Raw genomic sequence first — 21,599 nt, 5'->3', positions numbered from 1 at the left:
GCACATACTACGGCATAGCACGCGATGCATTGCCGCCGTTCCCCTGTCTTCCACTCCCAACCGAAATAGCTTCCACCCATTTTCGCGTACGTGTTATTCTCCTCCTGCTCTCTCTCGCATAACATCGTCTTCCCATCTCTTCCTCTCTCCTTCCATCTGCGTCGGTTCGTCTTCTCGGCTCTTGGCCGCATTTCACCCCGCGATCATGCATAAAACAGACGTTCGCGCTTCCACTTGACGCCCCGAGAAGCGTTTCGCGGGACGTGTATACATACGTATTAGGCGAACTCAGGACTGCGACTAGATATCAGGTAGCAAATTTTGGAGTCATTGAATTTCAGTAGCGAGTAAATCGCGTACACGCGAGAGATTCTGGAACCGCCGAGTTTAATATCTCTCAAGAGACTTTTACGCGAGTTAGCTATATGAGTCTATCAACTGTAATTAATTTTCGGGAAGAGCGTTACTGGATTTTTGAAGAACGCGTGTTCCGTGTGCGGAATATCACATTCTGTGAGCGTTCTTATAAAAAGAGGAAGTGCAAAAGAGGAATAGACACACACACACACACACACACATATACACGGAGAGTTTCTTTGATGTACAATACAATTTCGAACGAAGGAGAGATTCTTCTAGATGAAACGCTACATTGCGCACTTTTGCACATGTGTGCGTTCAAAAAGATTAATGACAGATTTTTTGATAAATTTGAAGTCGACTTTTCTGTAATTAAAATACCAAAATTTCAGAATTATAGAAGTAATTGAAAACGCAGGAGCTTTTTAATGATTATTAAATAATAGTGAAAAATTTGCAAACTATATATATATATATAAGAAGATAACACGATTTAAAAATAGAATATGTGTAGGCGATACGCCAATTCCTGAAAATTCCTAAATTAGGAACAAGCGCACGATAACGTTTTTTCACGTAATGAAATTTTCGATCACGGTTTTGTATGGATACGTACGTGTATGCTCACTTGCAATCGTACATGGTTATATATACATCCACAGGTCGGGGGAGCGGTGAATAACGGCGGCCATCGCTTTCGCAACGACTACTTACATATACTACCGTGTTTCTCGGCACGCAGGGAAACAAAGGCAGCATCGAAAGCACGCGCGTTCGGTGTGAGAGAGGATTACGTGTGTCATGTGAGTGTGAGTGTGAAGGTGCACAGCTAACACACGCTGCCGCGCTTAATTAATTTAGTGGGTCACATTACCGTGCGTGCCCGTGGCCACGCTGGTAAATGTAGGTATAAGCGCGCATTGTGAATCGTTATCGCTAATTTTCGATAAACTCTCGTTTCCGCGCGTTTCGTTTCAGCTTGTCTGCGAAAGCATATTCCGTTGCAAATTGTTGGCAAAAAAACGCGAGAAATGCTATTGATGTTATTGAACAGCACATTGTAAATTTTGTGATATTCTCGTATATCTATATGTTCTAAAGGAAATAATTATAGTCGATACCTATTTAGTTTTTGCCGAGAGCAGTATGCGAAACTTTTATTAGGTGTCGACTGTCAGAAATATTAAGAATATTAGAAGAGCTATGGTTATTAGCGGAGAATATAGTGTAATAATCATTAAGCAAGTCGATATCAATTACGTGATATCTTAGATAATCGCATGATGGATTAACGCAGCAGCAATAATAATCTGCCGCATACAATGATCGCAGGGGCCTTTGATACTAAAATTGACATGGCTAATCGGCATTGTCTACTTGAATATAAGTCGAGCATTGTAATATCATTGCAAGAGGCATCTTCAATCAGGATTATATAATAATTAACAGGCTGTAATGTGTACAGCCTCGTAGGATTGAGAACAAACTGTTTCTTCAATTCGCAATTATCTTGCTAAGTGCGTTTCGCGAAATTCTTTGAACATACTTTCGCTCCGGGAATGGCGATCGAATCCATGCAATGAAGGCGCACATTTTTCCGCCTTGTGCCTTTCTTTTTTCTTGTTTTCTTCGGCGCTTCGCGATATATATACGCCTATCTTCTCGATTACCGTCGAGTCAATTGAAGAGGAATGAGAAAGCGCTCGTCGGGGCACAGCGTTTACCGTATCATTTAAATAGACTATATAGTTTCGCCAGCTGGCGGAAGCATCCTGGAAGAACGAAACACAATTCGAAGGAGAGGGACAGTGAGAATAACGGACAGGGAAGGGATGCCGTTTTCCTGAAAGGCGTTGTTCTAATTCCGCCATTCTGTTGCAACGGTTAAACGCACGGTCTGCCTGCCAATTACCGTAGGAATCTCGGGACGAAGGAACGTGAGACGCGCGGCGTTCGTGTGCGGTGTAGTCGACGACGAAGACAGGGCGGTTTGCGCCGCCACCTCAGGGTGAAGAGGCGTTGGAGGGGTGATCCGCCAACCGAGAGCAGCGGGGGACGCGGCCGCGGAGACGAGGGAGGGAGGTGAAGTCCGGGAAATTAGCTGTTCCCGCGATAAATTGGAGTTTCTGATTTTCGTTTTGCGGTCGTCAACGTCACGTCCCCGATGGCCATTGCGACCTTTCTCTTTCTCTCTCTTTCCCCAGCGACTCTCTCCTTCACCCCCGAGCACCCTTGGCCGTCGCCGGGTACATAGGCCAACCTATTTACCAATCTCTGATAAATTGAGTTTCGTCCTGCGTCATCCTTCCTCGCCGTATCGAGCGGTGAAACCGTTCGTATATGTACGGCCACGACGTGCGTGAATAGACTCGGGAGCGAATATTTCTGCGAAAGAAAATAAGGTTGCATTTTCAGGTTGATATGACAAGATCGGTCCGAAGAGAGCAAATGGAGATATCTTTTAAAATACCATCCATTTAGTTCGCGTAATTGTGAGAGAGATCGTTCGACAATAGCGAGAGTAGGTATTATTACGCGCGCCATAAGTATTATCGTATTTCGTCATGTCACAAATGTTTATCGGAGGGACAGTATCACGATATATTTGCAATATAGAAAGAATTGAAGAAATATTGTTCTTTAATCAACTTTAGTCTCTCCTTTCGGACTGGTGTTTTCTCGACACGAACTGTGCTGAATTACAGCGGCGAAATTTATAACACAGAAAACACATAAATTGGAATTAACGTAAAAATGATAAAGAAAGAAATATGTTGTGTGTTTTACGTCTATTTAAATGCAAAAGTTTGTTGAATATATGATATAAATATTATTTTTAATTATTAAACCATAACTGCTATTTTTAAATTAATTGACTGCGATAGTATACGCGCATTAAAACGCCTCATTTAAGCATTTAAGCATTGATTTTCCTAAGCCGTGAACTGGACATCGATGGCTCGATAGCTATCTTCAAAACCAGACACGCCACGTACACTGGTTTAATTTCCCTCGCTTGCAACACGCTGCCAGACAATGATCCTGTAATCCGTTATGCCCTACTTTATGATTATGATGGCCATCTGCGAAAATTACACATGTGTAAAATTTAATAGTTTAAGCTCAAAAGTCTGTGAAAGAATGTTTACATTTCTATTAAAGTATAATATCACAAAATTATTAAAAAGTGAATAGATTAAATATTGTACAAGAGGAATAGTTATGTTCTCAAAATATGTGATATAAAAATAGAATTAACGAGAGTCATAACAAGACAGTGAAATACATTCTACATATATGATTGCATTAAAATTTGCACTGAACGTATTTGTATACATATACGTTTGCAGTAATAAAACGGTTTTGTTTTTGCGCGCTGCCATTCTTGTGCTCGATACTCCATTAAACAAACGTACCAAAATGGAAATGGATACCCGCACACAAAACCGATGACGTTAAGGCACTCGAATGGAATTCGCATCAGGAGTCAACTATTTGGTGTATTGGGTTGCCACTCGCGGAAGAATCAATCAATATTCGGGCATCGTATAGCATGGTATTGAAAGCACGATTATATCGGGTGGTTTCTATTTCCTCTCTCTTGATATTGTAAAGTTATCTGAAATGTTGCTGCAGAAAGGAATGCCTATACATGTCATTTTATTTTACGTTGCCATTTACGGAATTTTTACTTATTTTTATTATTTTTATCACTTTACAGACATCTCGCATCCATCGTTGGTAGCAATAATTTTACGTGTCTTAAAGTTTTACTTTATTTATTTTGATCAAAGGCAGCGGCTTTCTTCTGTAATTCCGCGTCACCCTGTCTAACCATATATACCGCTTACGCAAGTTTTGACGATGGAAACTGGATGTCTCGCTAATAACTTCGGAAAACACGGCTATTTTACGGAATTGTATTTCCTGGGTATCAATAACAATCGCAAGTTAGAATAGTCCTCGGTATTGCAATGACAAAATTGTTAAAATCGTTGTTTCATCAATGGCGAGTGCGGAATGGTGAAGCGATATTACACGACTGTAAAACTCATTGGATATTTTACATTGCATTACATGAACATTTATGATACCTATAGGAATAGATTTATGACATGCGCGATATAGATACTTAAAAAATCCGGCATTTCTAGTTAATGTAATAAGCGGCGTTTTATGATAAACTTTATATATATATATATGTATATGTATAATTTAACATAAAATGTCGCATTTTATTTGATTAATTGTATTATTTTTCCAATCAAATAAAATTAAATTAACTTAATTATATATATTTTTATAGGTATATAATTTTATTTATAATTACATATATATTTTTTAAATTTTATTAATTAAATTTACTTGATTGGAAAACATTGAAAGTTAATTTAATTAAAACATTGTTTCAAAATTATAAACATTTGACCCGAGAACGAACACTCGAGGCTACTTCGACCCCAGTCGAAAGAATGAAGTTCACGTCACAGTAATTTTAATGTGTTCTTTTCGTTTTTAAAGTAATAATTTTCTTGGTTTTTTCTCATTTTTTTCGGAGAATGTTGAGTACATCTATACACGTATATTGCACTCAAATATTGATAAATTAACAATCCAAAATATGCAATTAATAACAATGACTTTTAATTCGAGTGTAAAATAGCCCTAAGTGATCGTTCATGCAAAAAATAATAATAACAGTGCGTCCGTTCTCGGGTTAAATAAAAGTGTAATATATGATGCTGAATAATTATATAATAATTTATATATATTAGACTCGGAATAAACTTTTTCTTTACAAACGCGACAAAGCATGTGTTGAGCATCGATGCGGTAAATACACCATGCTGCTGTTCTTGCAAACTTGTGCGCGATGGGCTTAAGTGATATACCTTCTAAGACGTTGACGAAGTCCGTACGATAATAAAGCCGCGCGAGGTACCTTATCTAAAGTCGACAGAAAAGTGCAGCGAGATGGGGTTTTGAGACTCGACGCATCGCGCGTAATTGCGAGAAAAGAGACCGCGAGGGGAACGTAACTTTGTGGCTGAAAGGAAGATAGAAGGGTAACTGTGAAGTTTTTATCGTTGAAACTTTCCTCGCAAGTATTGCAACGAGGTTTTTAACGCAACTGTACTAGCTTAACGAGTTTTTAACATAACGACTTCAACCCTTATTACGGACCCGTGCGAAACAGGAAAGGATATAAGGCTCGTAAGAATATGATAATTACTAAAAACCCCTTTAACTCACATGAAAATGAATTTTGCAACGCGTGGCTCTTTTTGCCAGTGCCATTGTAACAAGTTTAGTCATTTTATTGGTCGCCTCATCATCAACTTTGTCGAGTTAACCGTTCAACTGCGTTTGGCTCTTTTTTGACTCAGGCGTTCTTAAAGAATGATCTTGTAATTTTTACGAAAATTGACTAGCTAATTTATCTGACGTTATTAATTATATCGGTCGATTTTCTACATCTTAACGAAGTAGCACGCTTTAAATATACGATTTTTTTTATTTAGTCTATGTAGCTTACATGGAGGCGATCGATCAGTAACAATGAGTTACGGTTAGAAGAAAGATTATACCGCTCCAACGGCGATGCACTTTCCAGGGAAGTGGAAGTCGATTCCCTTTAATATCCCGGGAAGCGGTTATATCACTAGGCCGCAATAGTTGGCGAAAAGGGACAAAAAAGGGGGACGAGTAATTCTCAACGTTATTCGTAAGGCGAGAAAAGAGACTTTTAATGAGAACCGTTCGGTATTTTAACGCAATTTCCCAAAAGAGAACGGCATACCTTCAATCAGTTACGATTTTGTCGACATTCGTCCACATGCACTTACATAATAGCCGTATACGTTGTGTATTGTCGATTAACAAATCGCACAGGATCCGTCTGCGCCGGCAGGATTGTTAAATTGGGGTTTCGATCGTGGTCGTGATCACCTTATCGTCACAGCCCTCATAATTCACCATCGCAGAGCGAATCATGTTCAATATTTCAATATCTTGGAGCTAGAACAACCGATGGCTCGGAAAGAGAAATGATCAGCATTATATATCGCGCCATCGACGCAACATAGAAACTCTAAGACTGTATTTTCGGTAAATTCGAGAGACACCGCAAAGTTACGGATCCGTGAACGGAAAGCTACTATTCCCGAAATGTGATGGCAAACGCTGTGTCAAAACTGCGTCGTTAAAAAGCGAGCTATTTTGTAAACTTTTGAACATTCGCTGTTTCTCAGAGGGTCGCAGTTTTATCACGCCAATGTTTTTCGAGAATAGTACACATAACATTTCTTCCTTCATTCTTTTGATTCAATGCTACTACGTTGCTCTATGCAATACGTTATTGCCAGAAAAAATTATCTTTTGCGTGTATTCTAAAACAAAATATATGAATTATGAGATTAATCTTGTTAAATTGGACTAATCACTCTTGCTGTTGCTGTAAAATAATTTTATTCCTTTTACAAGGTTATTTTTGCGCTTTTTAAGACCTGAAATAAGTAAACTTTATTCTCTCACATCTTTCGCTTAAAAATAACTAACAGGAAGGGCGCTGTACGGAGAGGCTCAATCTATTAACGTAGGCTTAACAATGTCATCGCTATCATCATTTTTCGCGGCTAACTGTGGCGACGCGCATGAATTACATGTATCCCGAGTGATTCCTCTAAAAGGCTGAGGGAAAACAAGCCGGCTGGTATAATTTTATAAATGTTTCGCGAAGAGCGACCCGCAGAATGGTGGCGGATGTAAGGCAGTTACAGGGAGTGCGGAGCAGCCGAGACAGTATTGCATTAAAATTTACATAATAGCCGACTCTAACCTTGGTGCATCGCCCGACCGAGCACTATATATAATATATATCCTCCTTTTTTCCTTTTCTCTCTTTTTCTCCGTCCCTCTATCTATTCGCTTCACCGCCCTTCGTGCCCTTTCTCAACTGCATCGAGAACGAATGCCAGCTCTATATATATATATATATATCGTTTTATGTATATATATATATATACATAAAACGTACATTTCCTTCGTTGCTTCTGAAGATCTCAGTTCGTTCGCGAGAGTTCGTTCTGTTCTTTTTCTTTTTTTCTCTGTTTTCCGTCACTTAGTCGAGAGATCTTACCGTCTCTACCGTCTAAAGGTAAATTGAAATGAAAGGTTGTACCTGAATCTGAACGCTACGACGTATGAAAATAAGCTCGCTCCTGGTAACGAGTGTTTCTTCCGAGCCGTTTCTTCTGTCTGCGCATCTCGCTGACACTTGTACAACGCGTCAAACTAACGGTTATAATTAAAGGAGCTTTTGCAAGTTTAATCTTTTCTGCTACGCTCGCTTAATGACAGAGAATCCACGTAGCTCGAGCGGACTTTGCGCGACATTCAGCATACAAAGTACTGAATAATCTCCCGTGTTGCATAACGTTATATCCTAATCATAAAATCCTATATAAAAAGTACAGAAAATATACATATTTGTGAAAATATTCTTGAATATTCTAGCATCTATTGTTGACAAGTTGAATTAAAATTTGTCTAGTAAATTTTCATGTGGCCCTAACTTTCTTCCCGTAGGTGAGATATACCTATGTATATAAGCGACGAAGGCAATGGAGAGAGCGAGAGAGAGAGAGAGAGAGAGAGCCGTTTAGTCTTGTTCGAAATAAAATTAATTCTCTGCTTATTATTGCCTTGCGCGCCGAGTAAACTGTATGACAAGGAGTAATCTGATGCGAGGATCAAGTCGCTCAGAGATGATTAACGAGAGCTCCGCTGCACCTGCAAGAATCTTCACAATAACGCGCATCGAGGATATGAGAAAGTTTCCACCGGGATGCTGCGCGGTGCATTCTGCGAGAGAGAAAGAGAGGAAGGCAGAGAGAGAGAAAGAAAGAGAGAAGAGAGAGAGAGGCGCGGCGTTTCCTCTCGTCCGTGCGTCTAAACGTATCTGCACTGTACGCCGGAACACACCCTAGGGATGTGTAGAAACACGAATCTTCCTGCCGCACCTCTGGGTCGAAACATTGCCCTTCTCGCGAGACTGGAACAGCCAAGCGTAGCGCTGTGATATAACGTTGCACCGAATAAAAATCACACACGTATGTGCGAGCTAAGCAGGTTTTGGTCGTCCCGAAACGGTAGAGCTTGAAATTTTTATCAAAACTGTGCTATAACCTGTCTCAATGGCATCGTCGAGCTGCGGGCTCCTACTTCTTATTTAATTTCGGAATTATTCACGTAGCTTGGAAAACTACTAATTTAACTTGTACTGTATTAACATTGTTAACTATTTATTAACTGCGCCATTATTTCTCAAAATGAATGAGATTGCTTTGAAATATAAAGGTAAGACGAAAGAGAAGATTTTCACTTAAAAAGCAAGTAAATTTTTTGTTAAAATAACATGGAATCGGTTTATTCGGTTTCATTCAATTCAATTCATGCAACACTTTGTATCTCTCTTCCCTGCCCTATGCAGTTGTTTCGAAGGACTACATTTTCGAAATTATTCTCCATTGTACTCGCAATAGTGTACACATTGAGGATTTTGCAAAGCAAAATATCGCTGTTGTATATAAGGCATGAAAAATATCAAACCGAAATACTGAACAGGGCGCGAAAGCGACTGAAGATTGTATCTCATCTCGCTGCCGCCTTTTCAATGCGCTGAGAATTTCTAAAGCGATGGAAATGGAATTTTTTTGACGAAAAATGCCTCGCGCGCAAGTCGCTTCTTGCTAGGAATCGGAGCAAATGCTCTTTTAGTTCATTAAAGACCATCCTCCCGTACTCCAGCAGCAAAAATTTCTTGTCTTTCGGCCGAGGAAACAAAACCCGGAGAAAAGCTCTAACGAGAAACTCTTTTCACTCGACTTCATCGCGAAAGAGAATGTGGCACGGCGGCCATTCGAGTCTCTTCGTCGGGTTTATTGCGATTCCAATCCTTTCCTCGGTTTGTCCTTTTTTTTCAGACACGCGCCGTCGGCGACAATAGACGAACTTGCAATTTCCAATGCCACGATCAGAAACGGGAAGGAAATGTAGAAGGCAATAAAGAAATCGATGGGTGGCAGCAGCAAACCACCGCAAACGTTTTCTCCCCTACTTCCCCGTTTTATTGGTTTGCATTATCGTTGGATATGAACTGCGCTTAAATTCAGCACTGCATGAAATTTCTTTTCTTTGAAGTATATAGATGATTTGATAGAAATCATATTTTACTTCGCCAATTTATAATCACAGAGTTTATATACGAGTTGTACGCATGCAACAACGGTTGTATGAGTTAATGAGATATTTCAAAAATTTTAAAAATAAAACTAAAAATAATTTCTTTCTGATAATTTATATAATTTTCTACATTATACAGAATCAATCAGCCTGATGATGCAATCCAATGATATAGTGTTACTTCATAAATATTAATTAACGTCAGGTTAATATAGTCTCTTGTTATTGCGTTAATTATTTCCGCTTCGTATAATTTGATATGAAAGTTTTAATCAGCTGTAATCAGATATCATATGATTATTATGAATTTGCTGTCCAATTATATTTCTGAGAAAATAAATAAAATAACGCGTGTATTATAATATACTATAGGTTACAAAGTATTAGGGCCTTGGCACGTAGAAAAACGTAAGCAGTAAAATGTTAGTAAGAAAATCAACAGTTTGTATTTGTTACCGCTTACGTTATGCCTTAAGTTTTTGACTGTGATTGGTTGATTTGCTTATTGCTTAAGTTTTTTTTGCATGCCATAGCCCTTAGAATCGTAGCTTGTATAACAATACGAACAATAATTAGAGCAAACGTAGATCAGATCGATGCATTACTATTAAATCTTAAACACGAACATTCTTATAATATCCTACGCTTTTTATTAAAAGCATGACAGACGAACTTATTAAAAACATAGAATTTTGAAATTTAATTCTTGATTTCTTGAAAAATCTTTAACTGTAAGGGAAAACTTCTAAAAAGTCGCACGAGTTTTACATTAAAGATGAATCATTTTTTAAAATCTAAACTCTTTATCAGAAATGAGCAAGTCTCATCTTTCTCGTCTTGGTTAAATCGGAATTTTGCAAGTTCCACAATCTCTGGCGAAATTGTCCGATTTATCCCCCAGAGAAGGCGTGTTTTGATTTTCATCGACAAGGGCGCGCGGTCAATTTATCGCAGATCTCGAGGGTATCCATTCGAGCATTGCTACATTAAATCCCTGCATCGCTACCACTCGTGCATAAATGTACGAGGAAGAAGCGGACTGATCTTCGGAAGCGAAAGGCCGGCGTGGCACACCAAGTGGCCCTTGGCGCGTTCGTGTAAGTACGTGCTGTGCTTCTCCATTCTGGCCAACACTCCTGACAAATATAGACGATATTAGACGCGAAAGCGTACATGACATAAACAAGATCCGTGCACGGCGTACCGGAACGAACAAAGCCGTCACATCGCGTCGGTGCACATATTTCGCCGGTTGTATTTTATTTATTTCAGGTAGGATGTGTGAGTGTGCGATTTTTTTGCGCTACGCGTTCGAAATACTCGGGATATCAGGAATCGGCTCAAACGAGCACGAGCGTACAAGCTTATTCTCGTCTGTTTCAACCTCATTATCGACTTAAAAAAAAAAAAAAAAAACTTTTATACAGAATCGAACTTTATATTCATGTCTTTATAGGAATTGAAAAGTGCAAATAACTTTTTCTGCCCTCTTCAGATTATAGTTCTTTCAACACAAATAATTTTCTTTTTATTGTATTCAAATTAATATGTTATAATAGTAACACATGTTAGTAACGCATTTAATGTAAATGGAAAGTACGTTAGTTTATGTCTCTCGATAGAACTGTAATCACGGTCATATTTGCGGTCGCGATTTGATTTCCCTCTCGATTCGGCTGCACATATACAGAGAACGAGACCACGAATTCGAAATAAATACATAGAGAAACGCCCGTCGTAATAACGCGCAACGTCCCAGTCTGTAGTATCGTTATTTTATTGCCTACCGCGGCAGTAACAGCAGCAAGCGTTCGACATTTTACGAGCATTCGCAGCGTAATGTTCGCCTCGACCCAGGATCTAGTACGCGATCGCGGTCGATACGATCCGAAAATTATTGGCACGTTTCTCATCCACATGCTATTTTTTCTTCTGTCTAAATTTTTCTCGCAGAGAGAGAGAGAGAGAGAGAAAAAAAGAAAGATTTATATCATAGATAAATATAATTAAATGTGCACTGACGATAAATTAGCTTGCGCAATATTTCACGACTCCACAATCAAATGAATCTTCCGAGGATGGATTGCGACTTTATGTTGAAAGATGCCAAAGTGATTTTGGTCCTTGCATCAGTCGCAAGTTTATCGATACTTTGCGATATGTTGCTCGCGAATAGCGAAATATTTTCATATGTCGATTCAGAACAACGAACGGTATTTCTTTCCGAGTCGTTTGCTTTTAGTGGTGCACATACATTTTTCTGCACTGGCCTCGACATGTGGGACATTTTGCTCTCTCCGCGATATCTATTTAATATTTTACGATTCCATATATATATATATATATATATAGGTGTCTCCGCGTGCACGAAATGTATAGTGTATGAAGTGAGAGATTTCCGGTAAGAGGCAGCGCTCAATGTGTTCGATGCAACACACATCCGAGGTGCATATATATATATATATATATGTACACTTTCTGTATATATCCGATTCGAAATACAGCCGCTGTGTTCCATATATCTTCGAGAATGCGAGGCTTACCGCGGTTATCTTATATCTAAAGAATTCCCCAAGTTCTGGGCATTTTTCTGCGGAATTCTACGGAGAATGATCAGGAAATATTGGGAATAGTGTTGCGGACAGAGGATGATATCAACATTTTTATAAGCAAACTTTATTTGCGAGTTAAACTTTATTCGTAGGCGCCCCTCTTGTTCCCCGTTTCATATTTTAAGAACTTTTAATGCAGGGCGATAAAGTTTCTGTCCATTTCGTTGAAGTAGCGTATGTATTATTTCAAACGCATCCTGCAGATACTGCAACGATGTCAGACAATAGTAGACATTTTTTCCTTTCTCTTCACACGTACTACGAATAAGTAGATCGTAAAAGATTCAGGGAATGTTTGCTGCGAAATGTACTCTCGATTTCTATTGTGTTTTTTATGTCATATAATGCAAAGCTAAATTTATATGTAAATTTAAATACCCAGGTAGTCAGATGACGTTTAAAGACGTCTTAGACCCAGTTTCACAAGTGTCGGTTAACTTTTAATCTTAGATTAACTCACTCTTTGCCTCCTTCTAACGTCCCCCTTAGAAAAAGACAAAGAGTGAGTTAATCTAAGATTAAAAGTTAACCCGACACTTGTGAAACTGGTCCTTAATGGCGTTAGAGGACGTCGTTAAAACAGAATTAATACGTCATTTGACGTTATTCTGCTACCTGGGATACGAAAAGCTATCAAAAGATATTAAGCAATTCTAAAAACGATCCTCATTGTTACATACATATTGAAATTTACACTTATTATTTACATAAAATAGAAATTTACATAATATAGTTCGATAAATAAACTTTTAAAAAGTCAAGATATTTATTATATTATATTCACAACCACGATTTTTAATTGAAAAACTCGGATAAAGTTTAGCGAATCTGAATTTTGTTTCTCGCAGTTCAGTATTTGATTTTTGAAATACGCTCGTAATATGTGTATATTATATAATACTATTAATACTTAAAGTTTTGAATATCGCAAATTAATTATTAATATATGGTTAATATTATATATGCATATATTATTTCGTTTTATTAGTCGTAGGACAATAAGCAAATTACATTTAATCCAAAAGTTTAAAACGCGATACGAAATATATTTTTTAGAATTTTGAGAAAAGAATAATTATTTACGTACAAAATCTAACTTAAAATGCAATAGATTTCTAAAAGCATTAAAATTGTTTTCTGAGTAAAATAAACATAAATTTATAAATTTTAATTTCAAAAATAATTGATTTAATAACTTTTGGAATGGAATAATTAATTAACCATTTAAATTATTATTAAAAGAAACAAATAATTTGCAACAATTTAATATTGTAAGAGTTAAATACAATAGTTTGCAATTAGTAATATAAATTTATACACATATCAGTCATATCTTCATTCAAAAATGTTCTCCTAAAAATTTCCTGTAAGATTTCTGGCATCTTAAAGATATCTTTATGGTGTCTTTTAGATATTAATGCTATACCTGGGGGGGCGGCGCAGCGTACAGCGGAATGCAGGGGAGGGGGTGTAGGCCGTTATGCGTATAAACAAGGTTACGCGCTATCATTTGTACGACGACACTCGAGCCGGCTAGATGCTACACAATCCGCTCCATTCTTTTGCAAACTATTATTTTTTAAAATACAATTATTCTCTACGAGCAATTGACAACTTTATTAGTCCGTACGATTCACAACCTGCGACTAATGACTTAATTATAATACGCGGATCGAAATAACAGCTTTACTGAAATAGTTTTTCGCGCGATTTATATAAAGAAAAAATTAATATGATAGACAATGTGTGAATTATAAATTATTGATTTATTGCAATAAATACGGGCCATAATTAAACTTTCATTGATCAAATTCTATAAGAATTTAGAGGCTTAAGAGAAAGATTTTTTTCGAAAACCGTATAATTATTTTACGCGTGTAATTATATTACGCTCAAATTAATTGAATATTGTTCAAGGGCCTTGATGGAACAACAACGGAGGATCAAGGAAAAGAGAATGCCGAGATTTATCCCGAAGGCAGAGCCAAGTTAAGTGTGCGCGAACGTTCGAAGTTGTCGTACGAAGTGTCGCGCGATTCTTGCATTATTATAACAATCGTTTCGGGAGTGCCGTACAAAGTGTCGCGCGATCGTTGCATTGTAACAACCGTCTCGGGAGTGTCGTTCAAAGTGTCGCGCGATCGTAATTACCGTATTGTGAAAATGGGTACGCACGTACCCTATAATGATCTGAGAGGAGGAGCAGGCCTGGGAGGCATCGGGCGACGGCGGACCAACTTTGGGGTGAGTTTACTTTTTATACATTATTTGTTAGTTTAATTGTTATTATTATTTCTTATTTCTTATTATTCCTTATATTCTTTATTTCAATATTCTATTCGGATTTAAATAAACAGTAGGACAAGTAAGTTATTTTAGTTGTAAAATTAGTAGATCTTGAGTTTTTAAAAAATTGTATAATTATTTTAAATATTTACTTAATAAAGTATACATATAAAATTTAATGAGCTAAATAGATATTCTTTAAAATATTAATTATTTTGAACATTGTTATAATTTGGACTTTATATTTGTATGTTACAGGTTAACATCGTAGTTACACCTCCGCTGCTGCGCATCGGGGTCGGTGAGTCAAAAATTAACTTTCAAATTTTTTTTTTCTAGCTTTAATATGTTTTGATGCGCAATTTCTTAAGGGTTCAGCTATAGTATATATAGTACAATATATGTATTTCCTATCAAGCTAGTCATATGCAGGGCTCTTTGGTCCGTTTTGAAGCAATGTTTAAAGTCGCGTCTTTCGCCGGTGACGTTTTCCGATGGTGCGCGAAATATCCACAGCTCGTATTTTCCTTTTGAATGCTTCTTCCGTTTTCCTTTGCCCGCGCAAGTATGCCAACGACTTTGTACAAAATTTCTGATGAATAGATTATCTCCGTCAGTTTCCTAATATTCGTTTTTGGAAAAGACTTGTTTATATAGTGTGTCGTTCTATTTTTAAGTAATCCCCGACACGACAATGAAATCGTTTCTGTTTGATGCGATTCAGCTTGCTTGTCTGACACAGACGGAAATTCACGCTTTCATACTGTGATTTTCCAGAGGAGTTTTATACACTCGCGATGCAGGGTGCACTGCATATAGCATGGATTTATAATTAGACTTGTATTATTTACTTAATTATACATACTGCTACGAGTAATGAAATATTATACAAATTTTCACGGAGCTGTGCGTATTTAATGTCTTATTAATATCTTTATTATTTTTATCGAGCTTGATTAATCTTGACAAGCGTTTTCTCGTGTAAGAGACATACGATCAAATGGATAGTGTCCAGACAGAGAATTCGAGTGTCTCAAAACTAAAATCGAACGACAATACAGAGCCACTTTTATTTCGCAGTTCTTTTTTTTGCTCTTTATTTAATTTAGATCCATTTCAACGAGAGTTACGATGATACAGAGCCAATAAGTTTTTGTCCGGGTTGAACGTGATCCAAGAGATTCTCGTGAGATAAAAAAGAAAGTCGATTATACTAGCAATACATAGGCATTTCTATGCATTTTAAGCAAATTGTAGTTTAATGTGGATTTTCACTAATTGTAAGATAATTCTCGAAGCAATAACTCGAACGAAAAATAGAGTATACAACTATTTATACCTAATGATTAGATAAATAGTTGTATACTCTATTTTTTGTTCGAGTTATTGCTTCGAGAATTATCTTACAATTAGTGAAAATGCATTATGGCATATTAATATTTTTACCATTTTTTAATCAATATATTTAAATAACAATGTTTTATTGAACAAATAATACGAATTTTATTTTAAAATATGTTCTTTTTCAAATCATATTTGCTTTTATTCAATTTTTTAATAGCTAGAATAACATTTAGTTATATATATAATCGTAATTATATAACTAAATTTAATGTAATTTATTATAGCGGGAAGTAGTATAGATCGAGTTTTTTCCTCCCGCATCGAGATCGACGTATCCTCTGGCATTACAAAAGTCAGAGGAACATCTGTTTCCATCTATCTGTTTGCTGTTTGAATCTGTTTCCGATTTCCCCGTTACTTTCTAGTTCCCCCATACTTTACGTACGTGGCAGATAGTCAAAGGACTTATTGCACAAGTTTCGATCGTATGCTAATTTACAGGCAGCTTAGTGCCGACATTGCAAAATTCTGCGTCTCAGTCGGCGAAATTGAATCCAGCCTCCGGGGAAATGTCCCCGGTGTGTTCGCGGAGTCCGATTCCTACTGGTTCTCGTACCAAAGAAACTTGATTACGGAAGACGTTGTGTACGTTGCCTCGCACGAATACACACATATGTAGGCGAGTGCATCGAAACTCAAAAGAGAATGGAAGATGCACTTTATACTTTGGACTAATAATGAAATTATTATTTATGTAGAGATAGCAATTTATCTTTGTTTTGCAAGGCTGAAGGATATATAATTCAGCAAGCAATATCGTGGTACGAAAGATGTAGCAGAAAACTAAATATTAACTTTGCAAGAGAGAGAGAGAGAGAGAGAGAGAGAGAGAGCCGAGAATTAAATATTAAAAATGTAGAGTTATTTTTGTTAAAACTTATAGCCGGCAATCATAAATATATTACGTATATAGTAAATATAACGCGGACTTTAGATAAAAAATTAACGTTAAATATACGGCCAAAATGTGGATCTATGTCTCCTGGTAATCTTAATTATTGTTTTCTCAGCGAAAGAGACGAACGTTATACAAAATGTAATAGCGCGTGAAAATTTTAAATGCAACTCCTGATCCCTTATATGACGAGGAAATGCTATTTCGAATTGATATTTTAATTTTACGTATATCTTCGAAGAAGTCGCGGATACGCGGCTTCACCTTCCACGTGGCGACGTCGCGTCGGGAAACGGTGATGTTTTCGGAGCGCGCATCTCCGTCCGCTGTCACATACGAAATTCATAGAGCGGATATGTCCCGTTATGCCGTATATCTTGCATAATACTTTTCCTTATCCGGTTGCGTCATCTTTGCGATTTCCGTCGCGACGGAGGCGGCCTCGATCCACGGCGGCGGATATCCACGGTCGTATTGCCTTTGATGTTCGCCATCGGTTCCATATTCGATGCGTGGAATACTCGTTTCCGCGGAAACGGAACGTCGGATGCTTTCCCGTTGGTTGTCTGCGATACCCCCGTCGGCGGATTGTAATATGTTTTTCATATCCTTGCGAGACCGGTGACTATAATCCCGCCTCGATCGCGACGAGCTATCTACAATAATAGTCTCGTAATACTACTATTACGGGGCAAAAAGAGAAGTAAAAAGAGATTTATATTTTCAATTTCTTTTCACTCGCTCCAATTTTACTGTTCTTTTGGAAACCTTTTAAAAACAAAAACAATTTTATATAAACCTGAAACCTTTTCATATAAATTTGATATATAACTCACACACACAGAAGAGTTATGTCTTTCTTTTTTTTTTTTTAAATAAATGTTATTTTGTCTGCAGAATTCTTTCATATTATAAAATGGGATATTTGTGTGAAACTTGCAGAGAAATATCTTATAATTAAATTTAACACATAATTAGAAATCTTATAGTAATCCAATAATAAATTTTGTTACAATTTTTTTTTTAATAAACCTCTTTATAATCTAAAATTTATTAGAGTTATCTGATGAATTTTGTTGAGAAACTTGTCAATATATTTTGAAAAGTTGTTGGAGAATCGCGCGCGTTTTAAGAATAAAATATTGGCAAACTTTTTTTAATATATAAAGGGATTTGATTGAAGAACCAGCTTGAAGCTTACTGTTCCATGTATGCGCGTTACGTATGCATGTTTGTATTCGTCATAAAAAGCTCGTCGACTTTTGAAAGGTAAAGAAGCACGCTATTCCGATAACGCTGCTGTAGCCCGCAAAGAAATATTTTTCAAACACCGCGCCTTTCTCGAGCATAAAAGCTCTGATTTCTTATCTATCACGTGCTATTATGAATTTTTCTGCGAGAAGAGCTCCTTAAAAGAAAGTATTCTGTCGTGCTATACGTATAAATTATAAATCGTCTCTCGCATATACACTATCAAAATACAAGCAAAGCCGTAAAATAACATGTTCATATATAACATGAATCACACATGTCTCTGTTGATTTTCATATTATTTTTATAAAAATTGTAAAATTTGTGAGTACGTTGTATTTTTCTTTCGACAGCATTTTTAAGCTTTCGCATACAAATTTACTCGCTATTTTAGTTTAAATATTAGAAGATTATTATTATATTTTTCAAGAACTCCAATTTTTTAAGAAAATTTTTTATCCATAAATGTTTTAATTTATAAAAATATTTCTTATATTGATATAATTATTTTTTATATGCATATACAATATATGTACATACATACATATATAATATAAATTTATGTTAATGAGCAAAATATTTGCTAGTTTTCACAATCAAATTAAAAGAAGTGGTGCATATGAAAAGACGATCGTAGAGACTACATTTCTTTCTGCACTTTATGCAAATCCCTCCAGCGATTTTTCATATCTCAATGTATAATCTCGCCATATTTTATTTCAAATGACCCTTAACGGCAGTCAGGATAACAGCCGATAACGAATATATAAGGTCTTTTGTTTTTTGTCAGCTTGAGGGACATTCGAGTGCTCGTTGAAAAATACGATTGTTATTTGTGCAGCATGATAACGAAAGCAATAGGTCCATATATTTTTGTACCGAATACGACGGATATGGTTACGGTTTATATGAAACGATATTTCTATATATATATATAGAATATATATGTAAAAGCACAGGATATATTGCTGATGCATTTAATAACGTAAATAAGACAATAATACAGCCTATTTTATACAACGTGACGAGAAGAGTCATATTGCTGAAAATATATTTCTATGTCGTCTGAAATGCAATCAGGGAGGAACTTGTGCACTTAAATTATTAATTAACGTTGAAAATATAAAGTCTCTTTTTCCTTTGCGCAAACATTAATTGCATTCCAGTCGGTTCTTTTGAGCAATACTTCTCGATTACTTCCGAATTGATCTTAAAGTTTCATGACTGAAATATTTTTCTTGCACACCGACGTACATCAGACCCTTCTCAAATCGAATATCGTTCCCTCTATACGCGAACAAGTTTGCGATCTCCGGTGTGCGCCGGAAATCAGCTATAAAGTCCGGCAGGAAGTTGGTAATGTCTATATCGCAAAGATGGGAGCTTAATTCGATCGAGAAACTCATCTCGTGGAAGCGTCGTGTAACTATATAACGGATATATCGTGGAACTTTGACCGTAAATCAATCGGATCTGCGTCCGTCGGGCAGGCCAAGGTATGGCGCGCGGCAGTTTACGTCGATCGGCAAAAAGAGGGACGAATCTTTGGTAACTATCCGTTCCGTGCACAACGGAATTACATCCCGCTGTAAATAACGTTGACGTCGTTGTCGACGACGACGACGACGACGACGACGGACGGCGTCATCGTTTTTGCGGAGGTCTCGCGTACGGCCTGTGGCGTTACCATTTTTCACCGTAGAACTTGCAACAGGTGTAAACTTCGCGAGGAACGCCCGCTGTTATGTAATCTACCAGCTAGATAAGTTCTCCTTAAAGATGACGCAGTAAATAATGGCTTCTTCTTCTTCTTTTCGTAGCGCGCGCGCGCACCCGCGCGCGCAACTAGAAAACTTGGAAACTCGGATAAACGTTAGAGTCGCAACGAGTATAAGATTTACGATGGTATTACAATAGCGGAATTACGAGCGATTTACTCGACTGTGATTCCCGCTCGTCTTAAAAATTAAATCTGGGAAATAATCTGTCAGATTGCGTAAATGGAATAATCTTATTATTCTCTTCTTTATTAACACCTTCTGCGCGTCTCGATAACCACATAAAAATCTAACATAGAGAGAAGAGATTTCCGTAAGAAGATTAAATTATCTGAATCCTAAGTTGAAAAGAAAGTTATTAATGAATTGATATTATATCGACGTAGAAAAGAGAATACAATTTTTCACAATGATACATGGTTTTATTGCGTTTATAAGTCGCTTTTTTTCTATATGCATGACAAATCAAAGGGTGCTTGATTTATATTAACATTTTCATTTATATTATATGAAATTATATTAATTTTATATTTCTATACTAATATAGATGATATATACTAATATTTTTCGACATAGGTATACTTTGATACGTTCCCTTCATTTTGAGATACAATTCGCTGGCAGAGAATGGTGAGATCGCGACGTAGCACCGTTAGTATACGCCACAACGCGAAACTTTCGGATGCGAGTTAATTCCGAGCTCGTTCGGCCGTTGCTGCCGCAAACAAAAGTTCGTCGTGCACGCGACATGGAAGCGAGAAGAAGGAGAGATCGGAAACAAGGGCGGATAGCGCGGACAAAAGGAGGCGAAAGGGTATAAAAAGGATGTTTGGATTCAAGAGCGCAAAGAGAAAGAGATGCCACGCGGTAGGAAAAGCACCCGAAACTTCGAAACTTACCGCGCCTATAACTAAGATCTTTTCTCTTCTCGTCACAGTGCATTCTCTCGACTGAACTTAGCCGGACCGGTGCGAAGGAGGCTACAGGTTATTCTCGGACAACCGTGGATAACGAGCGAATAAAACTTTTCTCGTCCGTATTGTCCGTCCCTCTTTCTACGAGCCGCCGCGTACGCCATTTATTTCCCCGTATATCTCGTCTAGACGCGGTGCATTTCGCGCGGAGCGAAGATGAATGCGATCGTACTTGGACCTAAGCAACATGCCATTCGGAATTTTCGGCCAATTGTTTAAACAAAATTCCATAGATATCAGGAGAAATAGAGATATAAATGGTTATTTTGATGTTTTTTTTCTAATCAGTGATTGTAGGTTGTGTTTTCGAAATAAGATTTCAAAAGCCGGGCCGCACTTTCGTGAGTCATATTCTTTACGTTCAAGCAATCCTTCGCAGTTTCATTGGCGCGAGGTCGAGCTAATTAAAAACAGCGGGGATTAAAGTCAGGCGTGAGTGGATACGAGCTTAACCACGGCGCGACAGAGCAATTAAATGAAAGTCGGATAATCCAGGTTTAACTATCCACTTTTACACTCGGCGGAAAAGCGTTAAACAAATGGCGGTGCAGAGGGAGAGCCCGATACTACGCGTCACTTATTTCCGGCCTTGCTCGGGGTACGCAACGCCGCCGGCTGATTATGGCGTTTCGTTATTGCAGCATTTCGTCCGTTATACGTGCGTATTATCGTCGCGAGCCGGAATATCGGGTGATAAAGGCGCCCGTTATGTATTCCGCCGGCGAGTATATCCGCGAGGAAACGGCGCTTGCTTCACCTTCATGTTATATTTCAACCTATCTTTGGCATCCCGAGT

At 37.5% G+C, this 21,599-nt stretch overlaps 1 protein-coding gene and 1 long non-coding RNA gene across 2 annotated transcripts in view; one reads left to right on the top strand and one right to left on the bottom strand.

The window, feature by feature from the left end:
- The window catches only part of LOC143906213 (uncharacterized), a 237,481-nt gene that overhangs the window by 70,480 nt on the left and 145,402 nt on the right, over positions 1-21,599 (top strand). The window contains exons 3-4 of the long non-coding RNA XR_013259462.1: positions 14,133-14,459; positions 14,760-14,802. This is a non-coding gene — a long non-coding RNA (uncharacterized LOC143906213). The remainder of the gene's footprint in view (positions 1-14,132; positions 14,460-14,759; positions 14,803-21,599) is intronic.
- Positions 1-21,599, bottom strand: part of LOC143906208 (LHFPL tetraspan subfamily member 6 protein) — a 155,946-nt gene that overhangs the window by 80,268 nt on the left and 54,079 nt on the right. The window lies entirely within an intron of this gene.

Source organism: Temnothorax americanus, unplaced genomic scaffold, assembly GCF_048541705.1.
Source record: "Temnothorax americanus isolate GAGA-0224 unplaced genomic scaffold, ASM4854170v1 Scaffold7, whole genome shotgun sequence".
NCBI lineage: Eukaryota > Metazoa > Arthropoda > Insecta > Hymenoptera > Formicidae > Temnothorax > Temnothorax americanus.
Note: the sequence above shows the minus strand (reverse complement) of the source record. Positions and strands in the feature narration are given on the sequence as shown.